Source organism: Rhododendron vialii, chromosome 2a (assembly GCF_030253575.1).
Source record: "Rhododendron vialii isolate Sample 1 chromosome 2a, ASM3025357v1".
NCBI classification, from domain to species: domain Eukaryota; kingdom Viridiplantae; phylum Streptophyta; class Magnoliopsida; order Ericales; family Ericaceae; genus Rhododendron; species Rhododendron vialii.
In genome coordinates, this window is record NC_080558.1 from 32,250,979 (window position 1) to 32,278,817 (window position 27,839).

The 27,839-nt window shown below is 39.7% G+C and overlaps 1 non-coding gene and 1 pseudogene across 1 annotated transcript; one reads left to right on the top strand and one right to left on the bottom strand.

Moving 5' to 3' along the window:
- Nucleotides 1-3,967: 3,967 nt before the first annotated feature.
- Nucleotides 3,968-9,368, bottom strand: LOC131317434 (uncharacterized; annotated as a pseudogene).
- Nucleotides 8,881-8,987, top strand: LOC131318277 (small nucleolar RNA R71). Its single transcript, XR_009197604.1, has one exon. It is a non-coding gene; the product is annotated as a small nucleolar RNA R71 (small nucleolar RNA).
- Nucleotides 9,369-27,839: the final 18,471 nt, after the last annotated feature.

A 27,839-nucleotide genomic window follows, 5' to 3' on the forward strand; every position in this document is an offset into this window, starting at 1 on the left:
CCTCAGTAATATAGCATCCTCCCCCTTTGCAAGGAGGTTGCAAGAGGCGAGACTACTGAACAGGGTGAAGCACGGTGCGTTCATCCTCTATGAAACAAATACAGATCCTGTGGCACACATACAACATTACCAGCAAGCAATGTTTATGCACAACGGGGATGATGCAATCATGTGCAAGATGTTCCCATCGAGTTTGGGAAAGGTGGCTCTGTCCTGGTTCCATAAGCTAGGCCTGCACTCCATACGAGGATGGAGGCAACTGGTCAAGGAATTCACTGCTTGGTTCCTGACAAGCAGAAAAGCACCCAAAACTTTTAAGAGCCTCTCCATCAAGAAGCAGGGAGAGAATGAGCCGATCAGGGACTATGCAAAGAAGTACTAGGAGACTTTCAACAAGATTGAAAGTTGCAGTGAGGAGTATGCAATAGCCACGTTCAAGACTGGGCTGTCTGTTCGGGGGGAGCTGCGCCGATTGTTGAACATGAGTCCGGTAGGAACACTGGCAAAGCTAATGGAACGGATAGAGCAGCATGCCAGGAACGAGGATGACATAGTCCGGGAAGATGGCAAGGTAGTTGCCGAGCAGGCCAAGGGGCCTGCAAAGAAGGCTGATAAGCTAGAACCCAAAACATACCAGGAAAGAAAGGACTATGGGCAGGCTAAGAAAGAACCATACAAGGAGAAGCATCCCTCAGACCCCAAGTCTTTCTTTTCAGTAACTACGGTTTGGAAAGAACCAATCTACTGGATTCTTTATCGAATAAAGAACTACCCATATTTCAAGTGGCCCCCGAGACTGGAAGGAGATAAAGATGCAAAGCGAGCTACGAGCCAGCATTGCAGTTATCACAAGAATTAGGGTCACGTGACGGAAGATTGTGAGATGTTCAAGCAGCACCTCGATGACTTAGTCTCTCGTGGTTATTTGAAGGAATTCATTCAGGAAGAACACAAAGGAGCTGAAAAAGCAATGGAGTTGGATTACGAGTGATGTGATATTTTAATGTACTCGCAAGCGCACGAATCGTACCGAAGTATAGTAATGCAAGAGCGAGGTCGAACCCACAGGGACTTATGATTCTTCTAGGAAAAATAAATAACTTAAACCGATTAAACCCTAACCTAGTTGACAAAAGTTGTGATTGATTTTTTAAACTAAAAGTTAAAAGTAAAAACAATAAACTAAATTATCAAAGACGAGAAAATTAAAGCTTCTTTTTAACCAAAGGAGAAAATACTAAGGTTTCGGAATCCACACCCATTAACTAATATCATTATATATTCATGATCATTAACTTTACCCAAAATTTCTTCATGATAATCTGAAAGCTAATTCTGTTACCATGGAAAATATTATCGTGAAAATTCATCAAAAAGTCTAATGTTTATTCCTCTCCGCTCGCAAGTATAAAACCAAATCATTAAGTGTATCCGCTTTTAACAAATCACAATAAATATCCAGTTTTATAGTTAACAATGAAAATCCAGCGTTCAATGTTAAAGACAATTCCAAATCATGAGAAAAACATGATTGAACTCATATCCAGAATCTATCCCTAACAGTTGATTTGGAGTAAGAACAATTTAATCAAAATCAAACCAAATAATCGGGTAAAATCAAATCTCATGAACATATAAATAATAGTTATTAATAGGGCTTCATCCTCAACCCTAGTTTAAAGGTTTAGCCGCTCATGGAGTACGAACACATATTCATATAATAAAAGAACTCCATAATAAGCTTACGAAAAATATGTAAAGAGTTTTCCTAGCCTTCTTTCTTCGTCGCTGCTGCTCGAGATATGCCGTGATGGTGCGGCTGATGCGTGGTGCTTCTGTTCCTCGAAGAAGTGTCCTCCCTTCTTTCTTTTTGTTTGCTATTAATAAAGCCAAGACTTCCTTTTCAAATGTAATTCCCCTTCCATCAATCTTTCGTTAAATCGGTAAATACCGATTATATAATATTCCTTTCCTTAAACAATTCTTGCCTTAGGAGTTTGAGTAAAAGCCAATAGCTCTTGTCACCCAATTAGCTGTGCAAGGCCATATGCAGAGAATTACCAAAAATCCTTGCAATCCAAATCTTCTTAAATCAATTCCATCGTAGGAAAATTCCGTGAGCTTGATTTTGGCTTTTGCTCTTTTGAATCTTCTAATTTAAATTGGGTTGAGCCCACTTGAATCAGACTTCATCGCATAAGTCTCGGAAGAAATGTTTTTGCGTGATATATCCCAAAATACCTACAAAACATAAATAAATGATAATACCACATAAATAATTATAAAGTCAAGAATAACAATGCAAGTATGAGCGTCTTTTAAGTACTACATTTTATGCTCATCAAATACCTCCAAACCTACATTTTGCTAGTCCTCGAGCAATAGAAATAAAAGAAAACGAAGAAAATGAAAACAACTACCTAATCCTTTTTCGGAGGAGTCCGATTGCATTTAGCATATGCAACATGCCTTTAAACCCCTAGGTTGCCCTAGTGGACGAGCTATAGTCTCGTGAGGGTTTGCCGTGAATATACCCACAAAATTCTTAAGAAGATGACACTAGATTAGAATTCCAAAACATAGTCTATGGCCTCTCAAGTAATAGCGTGAGAATAACACAATTTAGAGGCAAGATATTTCATCCATTAACTAAGTTAAAGAAGTGAACATTCTAATCCGAATTAGCACAAAAACTGTTCCTCCTACATATATCTGGATAGAAAGAAATCACAAGGCATGCGTGTAAAGTGAAAAGTCACACAAAAATGTTCATTAATCTCGAAAACAATACACACACCTTCAATGCCTCAATACTCATCAAAATGCTTATATCAAATTATAGCCCCTCCCCTTTATTCATATTTTTTTTTCAATTTTTTTTTTTTGCTATATTTTTTTTTCTTGTGGTCGTGCAATCCCTTGGTCCCTTAAGCTTTTTAATTGACCCTTGTAGCGAGTTTTAGGCCAGTGACACCCAAACCAGACGGCTTTAGGGCACTAGATGTAGAGAACACCCCAACGGACTTAATCACTCAAGTCAAAAAGGCTACGAACCCAAGCTAACCACACATGACAATCGCGGAACTCTCCACTGTTTGACGCGAACACTCACTGCTTACTGAGGCAAGAGGCCCGGTTACTAAGTGAAAAGCCCGAAAAAGCATACTTTTTATTCTTTTTTTTTTTTTTTTTTTTTTGTTCTTTCTTTTTTTTTTCTTCTTTTTGGGGAAAGGACATTATGCATTTAAATAAGACATCTAACTCATACTGAGGCATCAAGAATATATGTACGGCACTCGAGGTCAATTTCAAATCTAAGTGTGATAGTGCTTGTGCAAAGGCATGTGTACAAGTAATTAATCGCTATCCAAACATAGGTGATACGAACCAGGTAGGTGCCTCTCATCAATGCCTATGTTCACAAGCTTAACTCTATCAATGAATTCATATCAAGACTCCAACTTGGGCAATAATCAAACTAGCACTAATGGAAAACCAACGACATCATCGGAAGTCAAAATCAAGCATCAATAATTTTTTTTTTCAACTTTTACTTTATTTTTCCGTTTTTTTATTAGAGAAAAAAAAAAAAACTATGGAGTCTATGCACAGAACAGACACAAATAATAAGTAAACCCTCCCCCAAACCTAAATATGACAATGTCCTCAATGTCATGAATGCAAATGCTTACAAAATAGATTGTAACATAAAAGTGAAAGAGGATAGGATACACCTGATAAGCGCGATAAGACTGAACTATGTGACTCCTGCAAAAGAAATTATGGGAACACAAGAAAAGAAAAGAAAGCACTAACCAAAAGTAAATAAATTAAGTCAAAACGCTTTTTTTAGCCTACAAAAGTTGAATAATAAAAAATAATAATAATAAGAGACGATAAAATATTACTATAATCGAGTACTATACAGTAGCATACAAAGATGACTAAAGTTGCGCAGACTAAATGGTCAATCTTGATAAACAGGATCCTCCAAAAGGATTTCCTCTACTTCCGGACTTTTCAATTCTATAAACGGTTTCAATCGCTGCCCGTTCACTTTAGACACGGAACCATCTTTAGGATTCTCAATTTCAACTGCCCCATGCGGATAGCTAGTGCGAACGATAAAAGGGCCGGACCATCGAGAACGAAGTTTGCCTGGGAATAAATGCAAACGAGAATTATAAAGAAAGACTTTTTGACCAGAAGTGAAAGATTTTCTTAAAATGTTTTGATCATGAATCCTTTTCATACGGTCCTTGTATGATTTGGCACAGTCGTAAGCATCATCCCGAATTTCCTCTAGCTCAAGAAGTTGAAGCTTTCTACGAACACTTGCCTTGTCAAGATCAAAATTGAGTTTTTTTGGTAGCCCAATATGCCTTGTGTTCTAGTTCTACAGGTAAGTGACATGCCTTGCCATAGACAAGTCGGTAAGGAGACATTCCAATGGGAGTTTTAAATGCCGTACGGTAAGCCCATAATGCATCATTAAGGCGTAAAGACCAATCTTTCCTATTAGGGTTCACTGTTTTTTCAAGTATATTTTTAATCTCCCTATTAGATATCTCAACTTGACCACTGGTCTGGGGGTGATAAGCAGTTGCAACTTTATGCGTTATGATATATTTTTTCATTAAATGCTCAAATACTCGATTGCAAAAATGCTTACCGCCATCGCTAATAATAGCACGTGGTGTCCCAAAACGAGCAAACACATTATCTTTCAAAAACTGGACCACCACTTTGTGATCATTAGTTTTACATGCAATGGCTTCAATCCACTTAGAAACATAATCAACAGCGACAAGGATATATAAATTACCAAAGGAATTAGGGAATGGACCCATAAAATCAATGCCCCATACATCAAATATCTCTACAATCAGAATTGGGTTAAGAGGCATCATATTTCTCCTTGTAATACGACCTAACTTTTGACAACGCTCACAAGCTATACAATATGCATGCGAATCTTGAAAAATAGAAGGCCAATAAAATCCACACTGCAAAATTTTTGCAGCCGTCTTTTTAGCACTAAAATGGCCTCCACATGCATAATCATGACAAAAAGAAATGACACTTCGTTGGTCACTTTCAGGAATGCACCTTCTAATAATCTGATCAGGGCAATATTTAAACAAGTATGGATCATCCCAGAAGAAATACTTAACCTTGGATAAAAATTTAGATTTATCATGTTTGGGCCAATGCAAAGGTATCTCTCCAGTTACAAGATAATTTACAATATCTGCAAACCATGGTGAAGATAATTGAGACACATGCATCAATTGTTCATCAGGAAAAGTTTCAGAGATGGGCAATGAATCCTCGGTGAAGTCTACAATTAATCTAGACAGATGGTCAGCTACCACATTCTCAGAGCCTTTTTTATCTCGAATCTCAATGTCAAATTCTTGCAGTAACAAAATCCATCGAATTAATCTAGATTTAGCATCTTTTTTAGACAACAGATACTTCAATGCAGCATGATCCGAATAGACTACGACCTTAGAACCCAATAAATAAGCTCTAAACTTATCAAGTGCAAAAACAACTGCTAGTAACTCCTTTTCTGTTGTGGAATAGTTGAGTTGTGCATCGTTTAAAGTTTTACTAGCATAATAAATTACATGAGGAAGCTTATCGACACGTTGTCCTAAAACAGCACCTACTGCGTAATCAGAGGCATCACACATAATTTCAAAAGGGACATTCCAATCGGGAGGTCGAATTATAGGGGCGGAGGTCAGCTCACTTTTTAATCTCTCAAAAGCATGAAAGCACTCCTTGTTGAACACAAAGGGAGCATCTTTGGCCAACAAATTACATAGAGGTTTAGCAATTTTACTAAAGTCTTTAATGAACCTCCTATAAAAGCCCGCATGACCCAAAAATGATCTAATCTCCTTTACAGTACGTGGGGGTGGAAGGTTAGATATCAAATCAATTTTAGCTTTATCCACTTCAATACCTTTTTGCGAGATGATATGCCCTAATACAATTCCTTGCTTAACCATAAAGTGACATTTTTCCCAATTAAGCACAAGACTTTTTTCTTTGCATCGCATTAACACTAGGGTCAAATGGTGTAAGCATTCATCAAAAGAAGATCCAAAAACTGAAAAATCATCCATAAACACTTCCAAAAAACGTTCTACCATGTCAGAAAAAATACTAACCATGCATCGCTGAAAGGTGGCTGGTGCATTGCATAGTCCAAATGGCATGCGGCGGTAGGCAAAAGTACCATAAGGGCATGTGAACGTAGTCTTTTCTTGGTCTTCCGGTGCGATGGGAATTTGATTATAACCAGAATAACCATCGAGAAAGCAATAATACTCATGTCCCGCTAGCCTTTCTAACATTTGGTCAATAAATGGTAAAGGAAAATGATCTTTTCGTGTCATGGAATTTAATTTTCGATAGTCTATACAAACACGCCATCCTGTTTGAACACGAGTGGGAACTAATTCATTATCTTCATTTTTTACTACCGTCACACCCGATTTCTTAGGAACAACTTGAACAGGACTCACCCAACTGCTATCAGATATTGGATAAATAACGCCAGCATCTAAAAGCTTAAGAATTTCTGCTCTAACTACTTCTTGCATTGCAGGATTTAGACGCCTTTGTGGCTCACGTGAAGTTTTAGCATTTTCCTCTAAATGGATTCTATGCATGACCAATGAAGGACTAACTCCCTTGATATCATTTATGGACCACCCTATTGCTTCCTTGTGCTCTTTTAGGACATTCAACAATTTTTGTTCTTGTGTATCATCTAAATCAGAAGCTATGATTACTGGTAAAGACTCATAAAGGCCAAGGAATTTGTATTTAAGAGTGTTTGGCAAAGGTTTGAGTTCTAACTTAGGTGGCTCCACTATAGATGGAAGTGCTGGTGATGTAGACAGCGAAAGAGGGTTCACTTTTGGTTGCCATTCATCGATGCTCATTAACGGGGCATTGTCTAATAATGCATTAACCTGCTCAATTGATTCATCTATGTCAAATTGACACCCAAAATGTGCTAGGCAAGCTTCTAAGGGATCCTCATAACTTGACTGAACAAAAGTATTTTCAACCAAAGTGTCTATCATACAAACTGCACTAACCTCATCTTCATCTAATGGTTGCTTACTTGTATTAAAAATATTTAGCTCCACAGTCATATTACCAAATGATAATTTCATTACGCCATTTCTACAATTGATTAAAGCATTAGATGTGGCCAAGAAAGGACGCCCTAAAATAACAGGAATTTGCCCATTAGAGTTTTGGACAGGCTGAGTGTCAAGGACTATGAAGTCCACAGGAAAATAGAATTTGTCAACCTTAATTAGAACATCCTCAATGACTCCTCTAGGAATTTTGACAGATCTATCAGCTAATTGGAGTGTTACTTGAGTGGGTTTTAACTCTCCTAACCCTAATTGTGAGTACACTGAGTAAGGTAATAAATTGACACTCGCCCCCAAATCTAACAAAGCCTGATCGATATGATGGTTACCTATAACGCAAGAAATTGTTGGACAACCAGGGTCTTTATATTTTATTGGAATTTTGCATTGGATAATGGAGCTAACCTGTTCAGTTAAAAATGCCTTCTTTGGAACATTTGTCTTCCTTTTTATAGTGACTAGATCTTTCAAAAATTTAGCGTACGAGGGCACTTGTTGAATGGCATCTAAAAATGGAATATTGATTTGTACTTGCTTGAACACTTCTAGAATGTCTCCAAATTGTGCGCCTTTCTTAGGAGCTACTAGTCGATGAGGATAAGGAGCTTTAGGGACAAAGTTCCTAACAGGTGGCTCTATTATAAGTGGTGGAGAACTAGACTCTTGAACTTTAGTAGGATCAACATGATTCTCTTCTTTTTCAGCTTCAGCTAATTCCTCTGTTGGCATACTAACTTTATTATCAACTTCTTTCCCAGATCTAAGGGTAATGATTGATTGAACATGGTGTTGCTCGTTTGAAGGAGTAGAGGTGTTGCCTATAGAAAACTGCCCTTTTGGATTCACTAGAGTTTGACTCGGAAACTTCCCTTTCTCTCTCTCTGCAAGTTGACTAGCTAATTGACCCATTTGATTTTCAAGTTTAGCAATGGCTTGAGCGTGCAAGTGAGTTGAATTTTCAATTTTAGCATCATTTTTTTCAATTTTAGCCATGATTGCTTTAAGGGTGTCCTCTAAGGATGATTGTTGCTGTGGTGCAACAGATTGGAAGTTCGGTTGAGACACGGGAGTTGGAGCATAAAAAGGCTGAGATTGAGTAGGATATGACTGTGTAGGAGGACGAAAACCTGGGGAAGATTGATTTTGTGAATGGAATGGTTGCCCACCTATATTTGTAGAAGGTTGGTTCTGACGCCATGAAAAGTTTGGATGATTTCGCCAATTTTGGTTGTATGTTTCGGAAAAAGGACTAGCAAATGATTTTCCATAATTATTGAGTGTGTTCGCTTGTTCAACATAGCTGTCAGAATATCCATTAATGGAAGAACATGTTTGTGTTGTGTGCATGTGACTACCGCAAAGAGAACACCCCTCACTTTGAACTTGATTGGCTGACTCCATAGTTTTACTTAAAACTAATGCCTCAACCTTTCGAGTAAGATTATCTAACTTTACTCTCACATCTGAATCCTCTTTCACTTCATATACTCCCCCTCTCTTAGATGTAGAAGATTGTTTGTCTCTATGAGAAGTAAAATCCCACTGTTGAGAGCTCTCAGACAAATTTTCAAGAAATTCATAAGCTGCATCGCCCCTAAGATTTAGAAAACCACCCCCGTTCATTGACTCAAGCATATTGCGGTTAGACTGAGTTAAACCATTATAAAAAAATTGAACTAGTCTCCATGTTTCAAAACCATGAGGGGGACACTTTAAAATAAGATCTTTAAATCTCTCCCAACTCTCATAAAATTTTTCATGTTCTTCTTGACAAAAATCAGTAATCTCCCTCCTTAGAGTAGTTGTTCTTGACATTGAAAAGAATTTTGAAAGAAACTTTTTAACGAGGATGTCCCATGAAGTGATTGAGCCAGAGGGTAGAGAATTTAACCATGCCTTTGCTTTATCTTTCAGTGAAAAGGGAAAAAGACGCAATTTAACAGACTCCTCAGAAAAATTTTGAAACCTAAAGGTAGCACAAATTTCAAGAAAGTCTTTAACATGCATATATGGATCCTCTCGTTCAATCCCATGAAACTGAGGAAGAAGTTGTATTATGTGATGTTTCAACTCAAAATGTGTCGCATTTGTTGTGGGTAACACAATACAAGAAGGAGGATTTGTGGTTACAGGTGAGAACAACTCTCTTAAAGGTTTTGTATCTTCTGCAACTTCTGCCATTTTTATTTGAGTATGTTCCACTCTTTGAATATTTAAACTGCGTCTAAAGGTTCTCTCAATTTCCGGATCAAGAGGTATTAATTCTAATTTTTTCGAACGGCAACCAAACATAAACTTATGAATGAAAGCAAATAAGTGAAACGACCGAAAATAAAAATAAAAATGCAACAGAAGTGAAATGAATTTTTTTTTCGGACAAACAGTCAAGACTTAGGAAGAATGACAGGATGCTCTTTTTTTTTTTTACAGCTTATCAAAATGAAAATCTAAGGTAGCTTACGTCAATTGTCAGAAACACTAACGCGTCAAAGACGTAGAGTAAAGTAAGCTAACAGTTAGCAAAATGATAATTTTTTTTTTTTCTTTACCCGAAAACTGACTCACTAAAACGTTAATAAGAAAACAAAAATGAATAAATAACAAAAGTAAATTAAGACTCTAGTAACTAACCTGTGTTGCTTCTTGATCCCACCACCGTGTGCCTAGAAATTATAGTGGTTCCAAAAGTCCTCACAATCAAACACTTGTAGCTTTAGTGATCTTACTGCTACAGTAATGCCAAGTCACACAGAGACTTAAACAAAAGTGAAACAAGAAAATAAAAGAGGTTCAAATGAATCAGATTAAGGTAAATGCACACTCTCTTTTTTTTTTAAATAAATTTTTTTTTTTTGGTTAACTAAACTAGTAGAAGAGTAAAATCAATTCAAATTAATCTCTAGATTTCCTAAAAATAATTAAGTCCCCGGCAACGGCGCCAAAAACTTGATGTGATATTTTAATGTACTCGCAAGCGCACGAATCGTACCGAAGTATAGTAATGCAAGAGCGAGGTCGAACCCACAGGGACTTATGATTCTTCTAGGAAAAATAAATAACTTAAACCGATTAAACCCTAACCTAGTTGACAAAAGTTGTGATTGATTTTTTAAACTAAAAGTTAAAAGTAAAAACAATAAACTAAATTATCAAAGACGAGAAAATTAAAGCTTCTTTTTAACCAAAGGAGAAAATACTAAGGTTTCGGAATCCACACCCATTAACTAATATCATTATATATTCATGATCATTAACTTTACCCAAAATTTCTTCATGATAATCTGAAAGCTAATTCTGTTACCATGGAAAATATTATCGTGAAAATTCATCAAAAAGTCTAATGTTTATTCCTCTCCGCTCGCAAGTATAAAACCAAATCATTAAGTGTATCCGCTTTTAACAAATCACAATAAATATCCAGTTTTATAGTTAACAATGAAAATCCAGCGTTCAATGTTAAAGACAATTCCAAATCATGAGAAAAACATGATTGAACTCATATCCAGAATCTATCCCTAACAGTTGATTTGGAGTAAGAACAATTTAATCAAAATCAAACCAAATAATCGGGTAAAATCAAATCTCATGAACATATAAATAATAGTTATTAATAGGGCTTCATCCTCAACCCTAGTTTAAAGGTTTAGCCGCTCATGGAGTACGAACACATATTCATATAATAAAAGAACTCCATAATAAGCTTACGAAAAATATGTAAAGAGTTTTCCTAGCCTTCTTTCTTCGTCGCTGCTGCTCGAGATATGCCGTGATGGTGCGGCTGATGCGTGGTGCTTCTGTTCCTCAAAGAAGTGTCCTCCCTTCTTTCTTTTTGTTTGCTATTAATAAAGCCAAGACTTCCTTTTCAAATGTAATTCCCCTTCCATCAATCTTTCGTTAAATCGGTAAATACCGATTATATAATATTCCTTTCCTTAAACAATTCTTGCCTTAGGAGTTTGAGTAAAAGCCAATAGCTCTTGTCACCCAATTAGCTGTGCAAGGCCATATGCAGAGAATTACCAAAAATCCTTGCAATCCAAATCTTCTTAAATCAATTCCATCGTAGGAAAATTCCGTGAGCTTGATTTTGGCTTTTGCTCTTTTGAATCTTCTAATTTAAATTGGGTTGAGCCCACTTGAATCAGACTTCATCGCATAAGTCTCGGAAGAAATGTTTTTGCGTGATATATCCCAAAATACCTACAAAACATAAATAAATGATAATACCACATAAATAATTATAAAGTCAAGAATAACAATGCAAGTATGAGCGTCTTTTAAGTACTACATTTTATGCTCATCAACGAGCAAAGTCCAATAGGTGTAATCCAAATGATACATGGATTGGCCGCACCTTATACGAGAAATGAGGTGAGGTTGCTCTAAAGGCAAGTGATGCATGACCAACACGTGATGCAGTTGGGGAAGAAAAGAGGACGTGAAAAAAAGGTATGCAACGAGGGCATAGTCTTCACAGATGAGGACCTAGGAGGAGTCCAGGTGCCACATAATGATGCCTTTGTCATAACCCTACGAATTGGGGAGTATGACATGGATAGGAACTTGGTGGACTCAGGAAGCTGCATGGAGATGCTGTACTATGATGCGTTCAAGAAGTTGGGACTGACCCAGGCGGATTTGGTGCAGTCAATAACTCCTCTGATAGGATTCGGTGCAGGTGCAGTTTGGCCATTAGGCATGGTAACTCTGCCTATTTGGGCAGGGACAGTAGTGCTACGTACCAACTTCCTAGTTGTGGATGTTTCGTCTTCTTATAACGTGATTATAGGAAGAACCTGGTTGCACAAGATGAGAGCGGTCTCTTCCACCTACCATCAGATGGTAAAATTTCCTAGATTCAATGGAGTTGAAAAGATTAGAGGAAACCAAAAGGTTGCCCAACAGTGCCTGATTTCGATAATCAATAAGGCACCTAAAGCAAAGTTGGTTCAAGCCATTGAGGTACCTGACCAGCTGACCATCGAGGATGTCGGAGGGAACCCCGCCAAGAAAGTTGTGGAAGGCTTGAAGAAGATTCAGATCAATGAGAATGATCCAGAAAGGTATTTCCTGATTGGGGAAAACCTGAATAAGGAAGAAGAAGAAGAGTTGGTAGGATTCCTCAAGGTGCACATTGATGTGTTTGCTTGGGTACCCAAAGAGATGCCTAAGATAGATGCAAACGTGATTTGTCACCACTTGAATGTAGATCCACAGCATAAGCCCGTGATGTAGAAAAAGAGAAGATCAGCCGTACAGCATGTAGACGCTGTTATCGAGGAGGTTGACCTTTTGCTGGAAGCAAAGGCCATATGAGAGGTTTACTACTCAGAATGGTTGTCTTACACTATGGTAGTAAAAAAGAAGAACGGGAAGTGGCGGGTCTGTGTCGACTTTATGGATCTAAACAAGGCATGTCCAAAGGACAGTTTCCCCCTCCCAAGGATAGATCAACTGGTGGATGCAACAGCTAGGTATGGGCGGATGAGTTTCCTCGACGCATATCGAGGATATCACCAGATTGACATGTATAGGCCCGATCAAGAGAAGACTTCTTTTATCATGCCAAGGGGGCTGTATTGTTACAGTGTCATACCTTTTGGTTTGAGGAATGCCGGTGCAACATGCTAGAGGTTGGCAACAATTATGCTAAAGAAATTGCTCGGCAAGACTATGGAGGTGTACATAGACGACATGGTGGTCAAAAGTAAAGAGAAGGAGGACCACATAGCTGACTTAAAGGAAGCCTTTGAGATTCTGAGAGAGTACAAGCTAAAGCTCAATGCCTCGAAGTGTGCATTTGGAGTAAGCTTAGGGAAGTTCTTGGGTCGGGTCACCTTGTGACCATAAAAGGGATAGAGGTAAATCCTGATCAAATAACAGTTTTGCAGAGGCTCTAAAGTCCGAGGTCCACGAAGGAGGTCCAAAGCTAACTGGAATGGCAACAGCCCTTAACAGATTCATCAGCCGGTCCAGTGACAAGTGTAGATCCTTCTTTCAATTGCTGAAAAAGTGAGAAGGATATGAATGGGGAGCAGAATGCAAATAGGCATTCCAAGACCTGAAGAAGTACTAAGCAGCGGCCCCGCTCTTGTCCACTCATGAATGGGGTGAGTCTTTAACTTTGTACTTAGTAGTGTCCGAACATGCTGTCAGTGCGGTGTTATTAAGGGATAAGGGATCCGAGCAAATCACTGTCTACTATGTGAGCAAGACGTTGTTGGATGCAGAAACGAGATACCTGCCTTTAGAAAAGTTGGTCCTGGCATTGAGGACAATAGTAAGAAAATTGCCACATTATTTCCAGAGTCACAGAATTGTGGTTTACAGAGAGTTTCCGTTGAAATCTTTGCTACGAAAGGCAGATATCTCGGGGAGAATCTCAACTTGGTCGGTGGAGCTAAGCCAATACGATATTGATTATCAATCGCGCACTGCAATAAAAGGACAAGTGTTGGCAGATTTTGTGGCAGAATTCTCTCAAATAGTAACTCCCCAACCTACTACGAGAAAGGAGCAAGTAGCTAAGCCACCAACCAGGAAGGGAAAGGCACCTACCGAACAAGATCGTCTAAAGTGGAAATTGTTCGTTGATGGTTCCGCATGTAACACTAGATCAGGGATTGGGGTTGTGCTTTTTCCCCCCAAAGGCGTAATGATGGAGTTGTCCCTGCAACTGGGCTTCAGTGTTTCAAACAATGTGGCGGAATACGAGGCACTTCTAGCAAGTTTGACAAGTGCAAAGACCCTAAAGGTAAAGAGAATACGGGTGTACTATGATTCACAACTTGTGGTGAACCAGTTGTCCGGGGAATATAAGGCTCGGAATGAGAAAATGGCAGCCTACGTGGAGGCCACCAAGGATTTGCTCGGCACTTTTGAGAAGGTGTACAATGAGCATATAAGTTCTGGGCAGAACGCCCATGCAGATTCACTGGCTTAGTTGGCTGCAGCTATGCCAACCGAGTTTAAGAGGAAAATGGCAGTGGATTATCTTGTTGAGCCAAGTATTGGAAGATTTATGGAATTGGTTTTGGACGTGAACCAATGACCAAGTTGGATGGATCCAATTGTGGAGTTTTTACGAGATGGGACACTCTCCACTAATAAAAAGGAGGCTCATAAGATAAAAACAAAGTCTGCACGGTTTTGGCTATCTCTTGAAGGGAAGTTGTACAGGAAGTCCTTCATGGGTCCGTACTTACTTTGTGTGCACCCCAAAATGGTGCAGAAGTTTCTCCATGAGATTCACAAGGGAACATGTGGAAGCCATGCTGGGGGCAGGTCCATTGCCCACTGAGCAATCACCCAAGGTTATTGGTGGCCACACATGCAAGAAGATGCAAAGGTGTATGTGAAAATCTGTGAAAAGTGTCAAAAATTCGCACCAATGATTCGAACACTAGCTGAAGATTTGGTGTCATTAACAAGTCCTTGGCCATTTGCACAATGGGGGATGGACATCGTGGGTCCACTCCACAAGGCAACTGAAAATAGAAAATTTTTGCTAGTAGCAACAGATTATTTCACTAAGTGGATTGAGTCAGAGCCATTGGCCAAGATCACTAAGCCTATGATAGAAAGGTTCATGTGGAGGAGCATTATTACTCGATTTGGGGTCCCTTATTCGTTGATTACGGATAATGGGTCCTAATTTCAAAAGAAGCTTAAGGCTTTCTGTACCCAATATGGCATAAGAAATTATTACTCAACCCCAGCCTACCCTCAGAGAAATGGGCAGGCAGAGGCGTCTAACAAAACCATCCTTGACGGGATCGAGAAGAGGTTAGACAAAGCAAAGGGGAAGTGGCCCAATGAATTGCCACTGGTCTGGTCTCACCGAACAACTCCTAGGAGGTCTACGGGAGAGACCCTCTATTCATTAGCATATGGAACAGAGACTGTTATTCCATTAGAGGTGGGTTTCCCGACCAACAGGACCACTTTGGTTGAAAGTGGAGGCAATGACAGAGCCCTGGAGATTGAGCTAGATCTGGCTGAGGAACGGAGAGAGAGGACTCTGGTTTATTTAGCCTTATATCAGGAGTAGCTGATGAAAAGCTACAACAAGCATGTCCACCCATGAGAATTTGGTGTTGGAGACCTTGTGCTTCGTAAGGTGCTCAGCAATACCAAGGTGGCCAATGAGGGCAAGCTGGGGGCCAATTGGGAAGGTCCATATCGAGTAACTGAAATTGTGGGCATAGGGGCTTATCGATCGATTGGCTGACCTGGACGGGAACCCGGTGCCAAGGCCTTGGAATATCCATAATTTGAGGAAGTTCTTTGTTTGAAAGACATCATTTTATTTTTCATTCTGTTTTAGGATGCACATCGTGATTGTGTGGGAATTACGAATAAATTTTTCTTGTTTTTTATTCTTTGCTAATTGCAAGGGGTACGCCTAATGCCCCCTTGAGTTTTGAATTATGAAATAAAATTCTATTTTGGTGAAATGTTCTATTTTGGCAATTTTTTATTCCACTTCTTTCTAGACGCTTGAATACGAATCCAGGCACTTGTCCTCCCTTCGTATTGGGGAGTAGAGAGTGGGTCCATACATACAAATTTTCTAATAAAATTTTTTTAACAAATTTTCTAAGTACGAAAAACTTTGGAATTTGTCCAAGTACGTGAAAACTTGAAGTGCATACGAGGACATGCAATTAATTAATTTTTCCTAGTACGAGAATACATGGGTTGCATACGAATGCATGCAAAAATTATTCAAGTACGAATACACTTAGAAGTCTATCCGAGTATGTGAAACCAGGGAAGCATACGAGAATATGCAGATTTATCTAAGTATGAATACACTTAGGAGTTTGTCCAAGTATGAAACACTTGGAGTGCATACGAGAACGTGCACAATTTTGCCAAATATATTAATACATTTGGGAACCTATCTAAGTATGGAACACTTAGAAGTAAATAATCCCTAAGTATGAAATACTTAGGTGCATATGACAGACATGCACAAACAGCTAAGTACGAGCACACTTAGTAATTTATTCAAGTATGAACAAACTTGGAAAGTTTATAAGAACATGCAACGAACAAGTTAAGTACGACATACTTAAACGCATACAAGAACATGTAGCATCTCCTAAATATGAAAAACTTAGCAACCAAACATGAAAGTTTGGCCACGAGGGGCCACCAACAGAAGTCTAAAGCAACGAAGGGCTAAACATCCAAGCCTAGCAGAGCCAAGCATGCAAAACAAGAGTTATGCCTCGAAAGGCCAAATACCTATGTTAGATGTTTTAAAATGTACTTGTACCACGTAGGGCAAGATTTACGGCCACGCAGGGCCACTAAACTGTTTTGAGATATTAAAATTGTTCTTGAAAGTTGGAACCAACCTTACTCTTCGGTAGTTAAGTCTTGAATGGCAGAAGGGGAAGCAGCTTGCATGGGTGTGTCTTCCACAACCATGCTACCTTCGTTTTGACCACCACTGGCTTCCTTTTGGCCAGGGTTGCTCACTTCATCACCTTGGTCGGCCGTAGCATCAGGTTGCTCGGAGACATGTCCATTCAGCTCTCTGTCCAAGCTGTCCTCCCCCTCCTCCATAATTTCTTCTTTGTTCAGTGCAGTCATGGAACTGGGAAGATTGTTCTCAATCCAAAGAGCAGAAGACTCAGCTGTACCAGATTTCCTCAAGCATGCTGCCCAAGCAGCAGCCCAGATTTCGTCCTATATGGCAGGCATTTGGGTCTTGTAGCTTTCAGTGGCTGCATTAATCCCTTCGTTATATCCTTACTGGTATGCAGCCTTGGCTTCATTCTTGCTTGTTTCCAGCTCCATGAAAGACTGGTTCAGACTGTCTTCTGCTCCGTCAAGCTTGATCTTCAGCTCGTCCACCACCCCACGAGCTTGGTCTCTTTTTCTTTCGAGCCTGATAATTGTGCATTGAAGTTGGGTGTTCTCGTTAGCCAGCTTGGCACGTTGAGACTCAGACTGGCCCAGCTTTTGAGCCATGGCCACCATCTTTTGCACAGACTAGATAGAATATAACAGAATTGATAACAGGTATTGGGATTCAAGTAAGATTGCAGGATGTTCAAGGGGATCATACCTTGACACTGTTAACCATGAATGAGCTGAGGAGTTTGTTAGGAGAGTTCTCTACTTCCTTTTGCATGTCTCCAGGAAGTAAAAAAGCTTGAGAGAGAGCTAGGGCAGTCTCTTCTGACTTAGCACTATCCCGCACGCTAACGAGAAAATTTTCGTGTGCCAATCGAGGAGTCTAGGCTGGGATGGAGACTGTGGATCTTCGGGCGATAAGGGTGCCATCAGGTGGTGCAGTACCAGTAGAAGATGAGTCGAGGCGTTGGTGCTTATCGCGGTGTGCCATGGCCATCTCACCAGGTGAAAACCCTAGAGGTGCTTCGGTTTGAGTGTGGGCCCGATGACCATGGCCCTGGGAGCTGCTGTGGCATCGAGAAACGTCACGTCCCTGACCAACACCGGGAATGGTTAGAAGGCTCCCAAGGTTGATTGGCTGGTTCAACTCTTGAGTTGGAGGTGGAGGAGAAGGAGTGTAGCCGCTGGATGTGGAAGTTGAAGTTTCCTCGGCAAGTTGGATTGGCTCATCCGGAATAGGAGTTTGAGAATGCCTTTCTTGTTCAGGGTTTGAGGCGAAAGGACCAACGAGAGCTGCGTTATCTGCTGTTCGGGTCCGCCGATCAATGAACCCTCCGTAGGATGCTCTGTAGCTCAAAAGCACTTATGTTGCTCTTGCTCGGCCTGTAAGATAGGGCCCTTGTCCGTTAAAGGCCAGTGCTCGGTTGATGTCGGTTACATGAACCTACGGGGTAATGATATTATACCCCTGATTGACGTTTATGGCTGTAAAGGACAAAATTAGCAGTCAATAAATTAATTGGAAAAAGCAATTCAAAAATATTTCTCGATAGAACAGTTCTATGAGGAGAAAGGAACTAACAAGGAGTGCCAAATCTGTGCGGCGTGTGAAAGCCTATCACCCTACCATCCTCGTCTCGAGGCTCGAAGTTCCTCGTAATGATAAGAAAGTCATCGTCATCTCCCCGAGCAAAGTCAGGAGGCTCAAGGACGAGTTTTTTCCTAGAGTCTCGACTCTTTAGGTAGTATGTAAGGGCATCCTTGGTTCTCGAAATGTTGTACAAATGATGAATGTTGTGCAAACCTAGAGATGTGCCTAGCATATGATTTATAGTGTTTATGCCCATAACAACGCGAAAGAAATTAGCAGAAACCTACATAGGGGAAAAGCCTATAATGCGCTAATATTTGGCGAAGCAGTGATGCTAAGGGGAATCTGACGCCGCCTTCCACGACAGCGACTACCGAAATGTGAAGGGTGTCATTATCAGGACTCTCGCGAATGGCGTCCTCAGGGGCCAGTGCAGTGGCAACGTTGTCAGGTATCGCAGTGGCAACGTTGTTAGGTATCTCATAACAAGATCTGAAAGTAGCCATGGTCTGAGGAATGTCGCAATGGTGCCTAAATCTCCCCATTTGGGAGTAGAAAAATTACAGATGAAAGCGAAGGGGACGATGAAACCTTAAAGAGACTGTAAAAACCCTAAATCAATAAAAGAAATAGTGCAAAGTGAGGAGCGGTGACTTACGGTATAACGATCAGAGTTCCTAAAGTGTAGAAAGGAAGGGGCCTCGAGACGGTGAGCAACACTCTAATGGCGGGTGTATACAAACCTTCTTTCTATAGAAAGAGTTTAGAGAGAGAATGGCTTTCAAAATGCGACGAAAACCCAAATATACCCTAATGAGTGGGGTGGCGTATGAGAAACGTCACCCTAGATGCCGTTTGGGCGTTCCATTCCCAAAGGCGTCCGTCCGCATTTAATGTGAGCAGTACAACGTATGCCACGTGTAAAAGTAAGGGCAGGAAAAACCTGTCCATCCCAAACGACGAGACATTTGGCTTGGCTTATTGATGAGAGTTGCTTCAATTTTGTGGAGCAATGCAATTTTGCTCCACATATTGGGAGCTTTGCTCGTCATTTCGAGTCAAAATAACAAGTAAAGCTGAGGAGCAATTGTAGGGAGGTATTTCTGAACAAGCTCAAATAGAGCCCGAACAAGTGGTATGTGGGCCCATGAAATAAATACGATAACATAAATTGCCGTGTAAGGCGGTGATAGGCGATATGGACCAGTGACATGAGAAGCCATTGGTTCAGGCAGTCTGTTCGGCAGATAAAGGACAAAAGGCATGAGAAGTCGTTGGTCCAAGTAATAGATAGGGACCAGTGGCATGTGAAGTCACTGGTCCAGGTGGCCTGTTCGGCAATAAGGAGGCTGAACATGGAAAGAACTCTTGAGAAAGCAGCCTTGAGTGCTAAAGCGGAAGGAACACTCTAGAAAGTTCCAGAATAGTGGTGTTCTGTAAGGAATGAGATCCCGAGAATGTAGGATCAAGAAAAGATACCCAACGGGAATGGGATGTTCGACCAGTCATGGAAAGGAGTCCTAAAAAGACTAAGGCAATAAATGGGTAAGGGAACGAGAATCCAGAAGATCCTAGGTTTCCTATACGTGATAGGAAACCTAGGGTAACAGGGATGCTTGGGCAGCAAGCATATGCAAATCTATAAATACGAGGTAAACCTAGAAGTAAAAGGTACGCAAAGAGGTGCACTTATTCCACACTTTCCTACTGATAATTAGGGTTTTTTGCCAGTACGTGATACTAACTTAGGCATCAGAGGGCCTTTGCAACGAGAGGCAAAGGTGCATTCACCTCTTGTCTGTTTTGCAGATTAGAGCTCCGACGATGAACTAGGGTTCCAGCGAGGAGTCACGAGTAGTCGTTACACTCTTGTGCAGTTCAAAGCCTCTTTCATTTTTCTCCACTTACAATTCGTCAACGATTGTTAACTGCGCAAAGTAGGCAAAAGAGTTATGTCGATCATCGTCGCCGACCGTTATCGTTTGAAGTAGGGGATCATGTGTTCCTTAAAGTGTCACCGCGTCGGGGTGGCCTTGCCACCGAGGCTATCGGGCGTTCATGGTGTGTTTCATGTATCGATATTGCGGAAGTATGAGCCGGATCTGTCACACGTTCTAGAGTGGTCCGAACTAGAGTTGGAAACCGATGCATCTTATGGGGAGGAACCGACACGTATCCTAGATTCACGCGAACAAGTCTTTAGGGGTAAAACCATTCCATTAGTGCGAGTTCTTTGGAGTAATCTTGGAAAGGAAGAATCGATGTGGGAAAGGGAAGACGAAGTTAGAGAAAAGTATCTGCATTTGTTTCCAAATTAACCAATGTGAGTCTTGAAATTTTAACCTTATGATTGTTAACTTGTTGTTTGGGTTATATGTGTAGTAGCATGAGCATGATTAGTTGATACATGATCTTGGTTGGCTTGAGTTGAAAATTTCGGGATTAAGTTTCTTTAAGGAGGATAGACTGTAGAGATCCGGATAATTTTAATTATTGAAATATTTATTAAATGCTTAATTGAGAAAGTGTGGTTTAATTGGGTTAATTGAATTGAGGATTTAAGTGAAAGGATGGAAGATTGAGGGAGTGTGTGTGTGATTAAAAGATATAAGGATATAAATAATGGGGGGGGGGGGGTGTAGGGGATCCTTTTTCTCCATTCTCTCTCTCACGCCGTCCCTTTCTCCCTCTCTTGGCTCATTCTCTCTCTTGCTCTATCTCACAAATCTTCACCCAATCTCTCAAGAACCAACCTCCATTCGACCTTCCATTCTTGTTCTTGAACTTGGAATTCATTGGGTCAAGCTCGAAGGAAAGCTCTTGGGTTGATTTCAAAGTCTTTAAAGCTAGGGCTCGCTCTAATCGCTCGGATCTTGGTTATTGTTGCGAGGTAGGGACTTCTTTACCTCTTTTACGTGTTTATACGTTGATTAAGTGTAGAAATCGTGCCTTGAATCGTTGGTTGTTTCGTTGTGTTGACCTTTGAGTTTTCTGCACAAAATCGCTGCTTGTAATGTCCCCATATCGATACAAGTGTTGGTGTATCGATACCCTGGAGAAATCTGCATTCTAGTAGCTTCAGAAGCAGCTGTAACGTTCTCGTATCGATACAATTATTTTTGTATCGATACTCCATTGCTTTCTGGGCAATTTCGCCATGTTGTTCCGATTCGACCGTTTTGATTCTTGATCATTTCTAAACCCTTTTTGACACCTCCTAACCTATTTCAAGCATGTTTAATTAACTTCCTTCGATTATTTGATGTCAGCCTTGATCCATTGGCCTTCCGTTAGTAAGGAACGAATAGGAATTTACTTGATTAAAACCGCGTTAAAATGTAACCTTTTGATTGATTGATTGATTGAGAGTGTTTGTGGCATAGTGGTAGTATTGTTGGCATAATGTATGATGTTTCTTGCATGAATGTTATCATGAGAAAGTCCTAGTTTGCATATTGAGTAAGAAAGTAGTTGTTTGGGTCAGAGGTTGAGATAGGGAGTCTCGTAACGCAAAGGGTGGTAGTATGGAGACTCAAGCGGGTCTCGTAACGCAAGGGGTGGTAATACGGTGATCCAAGTTGTTAGGGTTCTCTGTAACGCAATGGGTGGTAATACGGTAACCCTTGTGGTGTTATACTGTAACGCAAGGGGTGGAAATACAAATGATGGAGATTGGTAATAATGAGTCGGGTCGAGTTGTTGGAGTCGTTAATGATTTGTGATCTATAGAGTATATTGCATTGATGACATGTCTTGGAAAGATCGTAATGAACGTTGGCATAACTACAAGTTGATTATTATCCATTGGTTGAACTATATCCTCATGTCTTCTTCCTTTTGCACTTGTTATCATATTTATACATAAAATTGGTAAAGATTTTTCTACTGGGCTAGTATAGCTCAATCCAATATTTGGCTAGTGTAGCTCAATCCAATATTTCTTTTCAGGACAAAATGCTGGACAATAGCTCGCATGCAATGTGTGCTTGGAAATGAAAGGCTTTTTGGAAGTTAACGACATTTAGGTTCTTAGGCATCTTTATAATGACTCCTTTTTTACAGAGATGTATTTGTAAAGACCCGTAAATTTGTAAAATTTATTTAAATGTTTTACAAGAAATAAAAGGAGGAAATTGATTTGGACTATTGGGATTTAGGGTTAAAATATTGAAGTGATATAATTGAGGGGTAAGTGTGTGATGTGTGTATAATGTGTATATATGTATCATATATGTATATATGTATGTTAGGGAATAACTTTCCCATTTCCCCCCTCTCACTCTCCCACTCTCCCTTTCCTCTCTCTCACAACTTCACCCAAACCACCTCAAAACCCACTTAAACCCACCTTCAAACTTTCATTCCTAAGTGTGGTGTAGTCCGTATTTTGCTGGTTTGAGCTTGGTGGAGGTGTATCCCTTTCGATTTCAAGGTTTGGAGCTAGGGCTTGGAGGATCTTTTAAATTCGTTCTTCAATCTTGAGGTAGGGAGTTATAACTCTCAATATAAGTTTATGACTTGTTTCTTGTAGTTTGATTCATGCCTTTGGTCGTTGTTGATGTTGTTGTGGTTGTTGTTGTTGTTGAACCCATGAAAATCTACTCGAAGTGAATTGTTATCAATACCATTTGCATTGTTATCAATACCTTTGTGTTCCACAATCCAGAAAATCACTTGTTATCAATACCATTTGTCCTAGGTATCGATACCCTTGCGTCTGGAATGCTTTTGGTCAAATGGTATCGATACCATTTTCCTTGGTATCGATACATGTTGCTTATCTCCAGTTTTCATTGTTTTGCTTTATTTTTCACCATTTTGGTTTTCAATCACTTCCAACCTACTCAAACACCTCCCAAATGACTCTTTACTTGGTTACTCGTATTTTAATGACTTTGTTGAACGTATCCATGACTTTAATGCTCATTTGGACATGATATCACAAAAATCATTTTTATATATCAAAGTTGGATTTGAATGGTACAAACATGACGGATACATGAATTTGGAACTTTACGAATGCGACGAAAACATTCAGGACTCATCGACGGATGAGTGCCTAACAGAGGACATCGGGGTTCTTTAATTGGCCCAGCAGGAGCTATATGCTCGTATTGGATACTTCAAGATCACCCTATGGGTAATGTGCCTGGCAGAGGACATCGGGGTCCTTTAACTGGCCCGGCAAGAGCTACGGCTCATGACACTTATACGAGACACGTTTTGACACATGGTGCTTTCAAAGGTTATTCCTTAAAACACATGATTGGTTCTGGAAACGAAAGGTTGGAATTGGATTGCTATTATTGTCCACTCACCGGATCTTGTTGTCATTGTTCCTCTTGTGACCATCTCTACATTTTATATGCATACATTGTTAGATTAGAGCTTTCTACTAGGCTAGTGTAGCTCAAACCTTATATTATTTTTCAGGTACTAACCCAAGGCAGTAGCTTCGTGTTTGGAGTGCTTGGATGTGGACATTGTTTTGGAAAGCTAACATTGAGGAGTTACCAAGCCATCTTTGTAAATTATTTTTGAAAGATGTATTTGTAACTCTATTTGTAAATCTTTTGATTTGGGAATATTGTAAGTTCTTAACTCTCTTTGACACTCAGTACTTACGATGACTTGGGCATCGGAGCCAAAGATGCAAACTTTTGGAAATTAATGGAGGACAAAGTGTAATTGTGGAAATGGAAATGTCGAACTATTTTGGGGTATTGTACAGACTAATGTGAGGATTTATTTATGAAAACCCCTTTATATTTATGTTGAAAATCGAGGGCGTGATAGTATTTGTAACTTATCTTTTTAATCCTTTGACTAAACGTTTGTAATAATTTAGACATGTTCGTACTTGTATCTAAGTTAATTTGGGCCGTGTTGCAAGGTTGTAATTCTCTAATCTTGGGGACTCAGTTTGTAAATTAAACTAGTGGGAAACTCTTTTGGCTAATTATATGAGATATGCGAGGATCTTTTATTGAAATGGCTTATTTATTCATGTTGAAAATCGAGAGCTTGACACGATTCCTGCAACTAAGTTTTTATTTCTCCTATCCTATTTTGTTTTAGCTTCTCATTGGAGCACATTTGAAAAGGATGAGGAAGCCATAGAAAAGTGCAGAAATTTGGCAATGGTGCTTTAGTTTTTTAGTAAATCATTGTTGCTTTAATAGCTAAGCCTTTCAAGTTTTGAGCAACTATTAATATGTAATACAAATTTGTATGGGACTTTGATGTGGTGGGATGATTCCATGTGATATTACAAGTCAATTAATAGTACCCTTCCACTGCATGGTACATAGATTTTACATGGCTTTTGGTAATTGATGTGACATTTGTACGTTTTATTGTCCAAGATTATGCAAGTGTTGAGGCTTAGGCTAGGGTCATAGGTGGTCAAGGATTGAGGTTTAGGTGGGGGGTGGTGGAGGACTGAGGTGGCCAAAGGCCTGGTGGTGGCTGTTGGTTCAAGTGGAGAAGGGGGCACCCGATCATAGTTGGGTACAACTGTAATTTGCTAAAAGGATAAAAATAGAGAAGGCAGGGGTGGTGTAGAAGAAAGTAACAAGTACCATAGATACGATTGTACTGCTGTCTTCCTTCATTTCTTTATTAACGCATAGATATTTGGCCATTTCATTGCGTCCAAACAAGATACATATTTTCCATCATTATGTTAGCAGTCTTATTTATGGAACTAAATATTAACATGTTTTCTGGGAGAAGAGGTGCTAAAGCCGAATGTATTCATTACTTCGAGTTTTCTTGCAAAAAGTTGGAACAAGTATTCTTCAAGCAACCTTTTTTTCTTCTTTCTTTTTTTTTTTTTGTTTTTCATTTGTCTACTCGTCTTCCCCATTGGAAAGTTTCTAAGGGGTCTTCTGGTTTTGTTTCTAATTTTCGGTAGCTAAAGGGGCTGGAGAATTGTCAAAGTGAAGATGATGAAGAGTGTACGAGTAGGACAATGGCAGCATGGGTTTATTTCCATTTCACATAGCATCAAAAGCCATAAAAGACCGTCTTTTCCCTTCAATTATTTCATATCTACCCTATATGAAAAAGAAATCCTCAGGTTGGCTTTCGCTTGTATTTTCGGCTCCGATTTCATCCTTTACTTTGCTTTTATATTACGCCATTTTGTTCCTTATTTGCCTTCTTTTGCTGCTTCTAATGGTTGGGCAATTGCGTCATTACAATTCTAGTGGTTTAAATGTAATATATGCATGTGATGGGTTTGTTTATGTGGATAAAAAGCACAGCTAGTTAAATATGTTTCTTAATTGATAAGATATTCTGAGAACAACACAACATGCACGTCTTTTATCTCGCCATTCATCTACCGTTTTACACAAAACCACTCTCTCAACTTTGTTGATGGGTGACATTGACATGATCATTTATGGCGCTATCTCCCATGATTATTTTATTTCCACTTCTTTCCATGACTAATAGTATGGACCATTAATATGGGGAAAATAACATATCTTGAGTTGTACTCGGAACCTAGCAACATTTCATTTTTTCAACTCCCTTTTTCTCTTCTTTTCTTTTTTCCATTGCTTTTGCTAGCATGAATTATAAATTGAAAGCTTCTCTTGGTGTGGACGTTCGCAACTGAAAGCATAGTTAGTTAGTTAGTTAGTTTATCTTTCCTTTTCTTTTCTATTTTTATGTTCTTTTTTCATTTTTCTTTCTTCTTACTTTGGTTTGGATGACTGGTAAGGACTGAGGTGGCCAGAGGCTTAATGCTGGCTGTGGCTCGAAGTGGAGAAAGGGGCACCCAATAATGTTTGGTTGGGATTGTAATTTGCTCCATTTCTTTCTCAGTGAAAAGTGCCTTGTTACGACTTCTAGCAATCCGAAGACTTTTGACCCAGCCCCCCACACTTGAAGCATTTAAAACCTCCACTTTGGAATTGATTTCGCATCCCTGAAATACCAGATTAGTGTTGATTTTGAGCGGGCGTTGAAACCTTATCCACTCGGTTTTGAGTGCCAACCCTGGAAGAAGCACTGTGGTCATCACTAGTGGAAGAACCACGCCTAGAATAAGAGTAAAAAGGCTGCTCAGACTTCGAACTGCCCTGCTATTGCTGCCCGGATCTCGAAAACTTCTTTTTTTCTTTCTTTTTGGCCACCAAGGCCCAATTGTAAGCTTTTGAAATTGTCCACAAAGATTGCATGGCAAAGGTATCTTGTAGGCGTCAACCCACTTATGTACCTCGCAACCATTTCATCTTCACTTTCATTCAATTCAACTCTAGCAACTAGTTAATGGAATGCCTCCATGTACTCATCAATACTTCCAACTTGTTTGAGACTATGCAAATTTTTGTAGAGGTTTTGCATATAGTTGAAAGACAAGAATTAGTCTTTGAGTTTCTTCTTCATATTTTCTCATTCTCTAATCTTTCCCTATCCTTTTCGTTGCCTAGTTTCTTGTAATTTCTCTTAATGAGCAGAAGCTCTTCCTTTGAGACGGATAGCCACTAACTTCACCTTATTTTCCTCGGAGACATCTCCATAATCGAACACTCTTTCAAATAATATTCATCCTGACAACATCCGGGTTAAGGCTTACATTGAACTTGGGAGTTCAATCTTGATGGTATTCACCCACCTATAAGGAGAGTGAGTGGAAGGTGGCCTACGCCAATTCGAATCTCCAAAAGGGTTGTCAAAGTGACTTTGAGAGTCCTCGAACCCTCCAGTACCCACACGTGACACTTGCATGCTTTGCACCATCACCTTTAAGGTAGCAACTTCTTGTCTCAATTTTTGCATCTCATGGTTCTTGTTGCCAAACTCATTCTCTTCACCATTGTTCACTATAAAGCCTCTACCTCTACCTCTATGAGCCATTACAATACAAATAATCAACTCTAAACAAGCAAATCAACCCCAAAGAACTTGCACCGAACTCAGTCAACTCAGTCACCGAACTCAATCAACTCAGTGATTTTAGACCCAAACTCAGTCAACTCTGTACAATAACTCAGCCAACTCAACCAAAATTGATCAAACTTAGAACCCAAACAGCCTAAAAACAACAAAAATCAACACTAATCACAGCAACACTAATCAAACCTAAAAACACATTCGAGTGCCAAAATAGCAGATTGAAGACTCTTACCACTATTACGAGTGTTGAAATGGTGTTTGGCAGGTCAGAGAAAAGGTCCGAAATTGGCACATCGGACCAAGAATCACTGTTTTGACTGCTGAAACAGTGTTGAAATAGTTAAACGAGCACTGAAAGAGATGGAATAGGCTGGGTCGTGTCTGAATCGAGCAGATTGAGCCCTGTTGAGTGTCGAAATGGTTGGAGAAGTATGAGTTGAGCTTCGAAATGATTTAAGTTGTCTGAAATAGGGAAAATAGCTTCGAAAATCATCGACTTGTGTTTTTTAAGGGTCGAAATCGAGTTTTAGGGTCTTGGGTTGCATAGATATATAGATTTCGGTGGGATTGGGGGCTCTAGTGAGGTTTTTCAGTGCCATTTTAGAGTTCTGTCAACGTCCCGACGAGATGAATAGTTGGGATCGAGCTTATAAGTTTTGATACCAAATGATTCAATTCCAATATCATATAGATTAACTTAGAGAAACTCCCAAAAGGGTACAAAAGAGGCTAATTAAGTTCTTGATGGATAATTCTTCAAAAATGATAAAACTACTAAATGA